This window comes from Grammomys surdaster, unplaced genomic scaffold (genome assembly GCF_004785775.1).
Source record: "Grammomys surdaster isolate TR1022 unplaced genomic scaffold, NIH_TR_1.0 126679, whole genome shotgun sequence".
Lineage (NCBI taxonomy): Eukaryota > Metazoa > Chordata > Mammalia > Rodentia > Muridae > Grammomys > Grammomys surdaster.
Genome location: NW_021621467.1, coordinates 3,498,819 through 3,506,244, shown reverse-complemented (window position 1 = coordinate 3,506,244; position 7,426 = coordinate 3,498,819).

The window sequence follows — 7,426 nt, the reverse complement described above, 5'->3', positions numbered from 1 at the left end:
AGGAGGGAGGGAGGAAGGGAGGAAGGGAGGAAGGGAGGAAGGGAGGAAGGAAGGAAGGGAGAAAGGGAGAAAGGGAGGGAGACTGAGACTGCGCGTAGTGTCTACTCCCCAGTGAAGGCAGTGCCAACCTTCTCTAACAAGGCCACATGTCCTCCACAAGGTCACATCTCCTAATCCTGCCTAAATAGTTGTATTAACTTGGGGCCAAGCATTCAAATGTATGAGACTATGTGGGTCATTTTGTTCAAAGCAACTCAAGACTGGAGCCGCCTCACCAGCTCACGATGCTTTCCCAGAGCTGATTTTGTATCTCTTGTCTCCTCTCAGTCGCTTCACACACACTGATTTTTTTTTTTTTTACGATGCATAAATTATAGTAAGGGCTTTATCCACATTTTTAAAATTCACAGCCTTCTTGTCTGGAAAGATCTTCCGTTTGTGCCTTTTTATCCAAAAAGTGTCTGCTTTTCCTTGGCATCTTCTGGGAAACTTTCTCTTGTTTATTGTGTAAAGATTGGCTTTCCTATGAACATAAAACGTTATGTTCACCCATCGGGCTGCTCTCAATTATTACAATACATTGCAGTGTTTTTTTTTTTCTTTTTGTTCCTATTTCTTTTGACTCTCAGATTAAAAACTCTCCTTGGGAAGTTTTCTGTTTTTTCTTTGTTGTTTTCAAACCTTATCTTTGGAGAAAACTACCCTAAAATATATGTAAATGTTGAGGTCATGGTATTCAAGTTCTCTGTTAAAGAAAGAAAAAAAGCAAAAACCCAAAACTCTAAAGTAATGGTTCATTGGTCTGACACATTCTAATACAGTTAATCATAAATTGTTCTTTTTACCTCTTATCTTAATACAGACATGGATAAAATGGTACTATTGATATGTTAATGTGTACAAGGCTTTCTGTAACCTTTTCAGAGAACTGTAACACAGGCTCTTTTCATCTCAAACTTTTGGCGATTTCACTTTTTTTTTTTTTTTGTAATTGTTACTGTGATATCTTCTCAGCAAACAGAATTTCATGAGGGGACAATCCTGCCAGTGAAAGAAAGATAAAAATATTTTTTCTCAGTTTTTTGTAGAGATGAGACAGTATTTAAAGGAAGTAGTATTTACAATTTAGCTATTAATGAAAAAGGTTATTTGAAACGTGACTTCAAAATATCAGTAATATCTAATAGTGAAGGGCAGGGCAGTAGAAAACAGATTCTGTGGATTAACAGTTGATCATGCTAGTTCATACAATTCAGTATGACATACCAGGAAGATAATTTGCCAGTTATAGAAAAACCCTAATAATGATTGCTTCTCTATTGTCTTATTCCTTAAGTTGTTCTTAAGGAAAAAAACATGAGTTAGGCCTATGGCATATACCTGTAAACACAGCACTCAGGAGATGGAATTGCAAAGATTCCAGGTTTCAGCCAACCTGGCCTACATTGTGATGCCCTGTCTCTGGTACATACATACACACCAAAATTATTGTGAGTTATGTAGAATGTTTTAAACTATAACAATTACTATTTGCCTAAAATAGGAATTTGTAAATACTCTAGGAATTTATAGAAGAAACGAAATGGATCATATAAATGATGTTTCCTAGCAAAAGTACTTTTGAAGATTAATATTTTAGTTAAATAATGTTTTAACCCCTAAATGATAAGGGTACCTACTACAGAACATAGAGCCATGGACATGAATAGTGGCCCTGGTCTGGAAGAAGAAAATGAAACAAAAATAAATATAGCTAAATAATTATGTCTAAAGTTTTGAAAAGCAATTTTCAGACAAGGGATAACAGTGAACAGAAGAAGCATTAGTATAGAATCTCCCAGCAATAGGGAGCCTCAATTGCCTTCTTCAGATTATCCTGTGAGAATGTCTGTGGGAACTTTTCTTCTTTTTAAAAAAAATTTAAGTTTTTATGTGTCTTAGTGTTTTTCTTGCATGCATGTATAGAAGTATACCGAATGCATATCTTGGACCTGAAATGGTCAGATGATGAACCTGGATCCCCTGAAATGAGTTACAGATGGTTGTGTGCTGCCATTTGTCTGCTGGCAAATAAAATGAAGTCCTCTAAAAGAGCAGAATGTGCTTCTAATTGCTGAGCTAGCTATACAGCCACTATGGGGCATTTTATTGATTGATTGCTATGGGAGGGTCCAGCTAACTGTGCAAGGTGCAATTCCTAGGCAAGTAGACCAGATTATTATCCATCTATCTATCTATCTATCTATCTATCTATCTATCTATCTATCTATTACAAAACAAGTCAGAAAGCTGTGTTTCTTTGCTATACTGTCTTTAACTGCTACCTTTGAGTTCCTTTGATCCATTTGCCCAAGAAAGAAAGTCATCATGAACATAGCCGTTCAAATTAGGGTAGACAATAGAGGAACTCTGCCACTATCTTGCTGTTCCTCTTGTTAAATTATTTTTAAAAATTTAATATAAACAAATTTCTAGTTAGTGTCTTTGGAACGCTGTATATGTACACAGTTTTCAAAATCACCATGTTGGTTAACTTTGCTGATCACCCCATTCCTTGAGGTCTGCTTCCTGTTTATGACCCCCAGTTTGTTGTGCGCTGATGCTACTGTTTGGTTTTTCATCTCTCCTGTCACTATTTTGGTCTCCCCAGTCTCTGAAAATCTCGAGAATCATCTGAGGTTTCCTCTTGCATCATCTTGTTCGGCCATGTAAATTTTTTTTTTGCCTCTGTCTCCCATTCGAGGTTTAGCTGAACTCTTAAAATTTTTCAGTTACATTTCATTACTTTCAAACATCCACACGAGCAAGATACATCTCTGAGCTGTTGTACTGACATATTTTTGTTTCTTTTCTATGCCTCATGGACTATATACAAGACCATTTATTAATCTTGTTACATACTTTTGAAATGGAATATTTATCAGGGTTTTATTTGACTTGACATTATACTGAAATGCATACAAACCACTATCATTCCAGGCACTGCCAGCACAGCTCTTCCTTCCTCTGTGGAGAAATTATATATTCTAGTTGGGGTACATTCCTTGTGCCCTGCCCAGTTCTTTCCCTCTTTCTTTTTTAAGGAGAGTAGCTTCCCAGTTCCGTGCTTCCTTTTCTCTGATCCATTTTTTTTCAACAGAAGCTTTCTGCATGTATTTACTTAGCGAACTGGCCAGAGCACATAGAGTATGTAAGTGTACTGATTTTTTTTTCTGTTTGACATATCCATTAGGTCTAAGAGTTAAGGTAGATTTTCACTGGGTCCTACCCTTCAGGTACTGGTTTGGCATGTGTTTCTTGCAGCTTCTGGTATGAAATATTTGAAAGGTTTGCCTGGAATTTGTCTGGTTTAGGAAAAATCTTCTTTCCCTAATTCTTCAACCCCACAATATCAAGAAAAAAAAAAAAAACCAGGCAGCTAGGACCTACTTTGTTAAATGAACCACAGGCATTTTCTGAGAGGAGTAATTCCTACTTATAGCATACCCTTAGAGAAGTATCCCTGGTTAATAATAATAATAATAATAATAATAATAACAACAACAGCAACAACATGCTACTACTACTACTGTTGCTGCTGCTACTACTACTACTACCAACATACCAGAATTTATGAATTTCTAATGCATGGGTCACCACTGAATATCAAAATGCCATATCACTTTTTGGGCACAAATTGGTAATATTTTATAATACTTTTTAAGAGTGTAAGGCAGTAACTTAAAAGGCAGCAGTTGAAAACCTGGCACGTAATTCTTCAAGAATAAATAGCATATGCAACAGCAAGTACAGACAGGAAGGCAGGTCACAGAAACTTCCTGGGAAGCTCAGATTTTCTTTCTTTTATCTTTCACCTTGAAGACCTATAGTTTAAAATCCTTAGGTAAGTCTGAGTGCAGGGTTCTTCAGAGTCTGTGCCAGATCTGTCCATTGTGACCCTAAACCCTTTATAACGTGTTTTTTCAGGGCTGCTTTGATAACTGATGTTTCTGAGACTGTAGAAATGCCGTATCTAAAGTCAGTTCCAGGTAGACTTTCCCCCCTTTATTTTCTGCGTGATCTATAGACACAGCTGTTCCACCTTAGAGCTCTAATTTTCATCAATGGCTTTAATAGAAACAGGAGAAGATGAAATCGTAAATGTTAAAAGGAAAATTTTTAACTGCCTTTTAATTTAGAAATGGTTATAAAATTCATTTCATTGGCTTTTAAATTATTTGGGAAACTTTAAGTGAATATAAATGAGTAGGAAGGATAACTGAAGGAAAGGATGGAGAAAGTGGTATATCCAGAGGATCAGGAAAAACACATGGGCGTGCTGCCTGAGTGCCAGTCCCTGTCACTAGGTGGTGGCCTGGGTCCCTGTCTTCATCCCTCTTTTCAGGGTCTCTATGAAGCTTCGTTTCTCTGCTATGTAGAATAGCTTAGTTTCTCCAAAATAAAAATTCAGTTTGATCTTCAGTTAGTGCTATTTTTATCTGTTCCTTTTCTTATGCTCTTCCACTAACTCCTTTCTTCTGTTCTACCACAATCTATTGGAAATTTTTGTCAAGTAGAGCACCAGAATAAACCCAAACATATTCTATTGTTTTTTTCTTTTCTAGGAGCAAATTCATAATTTTATCTTTGTTCTAATTTAATATCAAACTGTTATGATTTAGTACATGCCAACAACTGCTGCTGTACAGTGTTTTTTCCTCCCTCAGTAGTGTCAATAAATTAATGAATTGCCCATGCAAAACTTTGGACCTGTTTTTCACTTCTGTGTGTCTGTGTGTCTGTCTGTCTGTCTGTGTCTCTGTCTGTGTCTCTGTCTCTCTGTCTCTGTCTCTGTCTCTGTCTCTGTCTCTCTCTCTCTCTCTCTCTCTCTCTCTCTCTCTCTCTCTGTGTGTGTGTGTGTGTGTGTGTGTACTGTTTGAGTACATACTTGATAAGGCTCATGTTCTGTGGTCAACGGACAACTTGCAGAAGATGGTTGTCTTTTTCTATCATGTGGTTTCCAGGGGTTAAATTTAGGACACAATGCTTGGTGGCAGGTACCTACATACATAAAGCCATCCCACTTGTAGAAAAACAATTTGTCGTTAAGAGATCAAGCAATGACAGAACACAAAATCTTTCTATTGCTATAATAAATCATCTTATTTGACATTTGAGTCACATATTTCCTGAGAAAGTCTACTAAATATTTAGGGATTAATATTTCATCAGATCTCATGCAAATAGACAAAAACTTTTATTATGGACTTATGATGATATTTTTTCATTTGCTAAAAATGAATTGCAACAAGAAGGAATAGAGGCTGTAGCTTTTATTTAGATGTACGGTGAGTGCTCTGAGCAGTTATGTAGAAATCTCAGATTTGTTACATAAAAAGCAATGCATGATAAATGTCAAAATATCTGTGCTCAGATTTTAAGTAATTATATTAAATGTCATGCATACAGTTGTTAAAGATCACTCAGTTTGTGTGTGTGAGGTTTAAAATCTCTTGTCAATTTATTTATTTATCTATTTGTTATTTATTTATTTATTTGTTTGTTTATTTATTTATTTTTCAAGACAGGGCTTCTCTGTGTGGCCCTAGCTGTCCTGGCACTCACTCTGTAGACCAGGCTGGCCTCAAACTCAGAAATCTGCCTGCCTCTGCCTCCTGAGTGCAGGGATTAAAAGCATGTGCCACCACTGCTCAGCTTGTCAATTTATAAAACATGCTAAAAGTCAAGACAATGAACTTAGTGTCCCTGGTTCTTCCCCAATGCTTATCAGTTGAGATGTGTGCAAATGTTATAGAAGTGATTCTTTTATTTAAACTGTTATCTCAAATTATTATTTTATTGAACAGAAAGAAATTTATGCCAAATGTTCAACATTCAAAACTGGAAAATGGCAGTGTGTAAAACTTGCATTTTTTTTTCAGTTATATAACAATGGGTATGAACATGTGAAATCTATAGCAAGGAAAAGCTTATTTATGATCCGGTGAGACAGACTAGATTTATGTTGGAATGAAAGTGTGTTGTAAATTAAATCAATAATAATGATTACGCATTTCTCCAACATGACTCATATGCAATTTTTTTACTCTAATGGACAACATTATGCAAATTGGCCTCAAAACCTACAAGAAACCTATTTAAAGAACACTAATTCTTGGTCATACAGAGTCACTGAATACATTTAACTCATGGGATAGTTTTGAGAGTATTGAGATTGTGTTTCAAAGTCAAGCATATCCTATAAAGAATAAACTAGTTTCATTAATTTGCTTGAAAGAACAAAATCAAAATGATTTCGATATTTGAATTAGTATTTAGACATCACTATAATATGTTTACAAATCCTAAACACGTTAATAAAGTTATTTGTTAAATGCATATGTGCCAATTCCAAATACAGATTAATGTGATGAAAATTTAGAATCTAAACAGATGTGTTATAAATGCACCACATGCAATTTTTAACATGATGTTACAGAAACTAAACATTCTAATTATATTTATATATATTTATATTCATTATATGTTACAAATCATAATTTAGATGTGAGTTAAATATGGTGTTAATGTTATTTTTTGCTCTTTTTGCATATATTAGAAAAATTTAAATCATACATATGGCTCATATTTCTAGTAGGCAATACTGATCTAGAATATCAATGTGGAGGCAGGAGGGCTGAATATTTTGAAACTACCACATTCCAAATACAGACAACCCTTAGTTGGTAGTTATGGATATATTTAGTTGAAGAGATTGACAACATGATTATGATCCCACTCAATGATTCATGGGATGTGTAAGCAGCAGACATTTGATTGATCATTGTTTTTCCTTCTTTTTCTTTTGATCTTAGTCTCTGATTTTTTTGAAACAAAAATTATTGGGGACAGGAAAATGAATTTGTCAACAAAGTTCTTTCTACACAAGCCTGAAGAACAGAGTTCTGATCTACAGTACCCATTAAAAAAGCTGGATGTGGTGGCACCCACCTGTAATCTCAGCATTTGGGCAAGTGGAGGTGGGAACCCAGAGCTTGGTGGCTGGCTAGTGTACAGTCATACAAACAGTGCTGGCATGGCCTGAGAAGATAACTTATTTAATTCAAGTATTAAGTCCTGTGTGTTAGTCCTAGAACTCATGTGAAAGGCCAGGTGTGGTGGTATGTGATTTTAATTGTTGTGCTGGTGAGATGGATAGACAGATTGGGGCTGCTGCTTAGACAAACTAGCCAGATTGGTGAACTGTAGATCAGCAAGACAACTTGTCACAAAAGCATGTTGGGTACCACTAAGGAATGACACCCAAAGTTTACCACTGGATTCTATTCATATGTGCACACACATATATGGGGAGACTTTCTCATGAGCATGAACACACAAAATGAACATCCTGAAAAATTAAGTTGAATATTTTGAGATGCCAGGA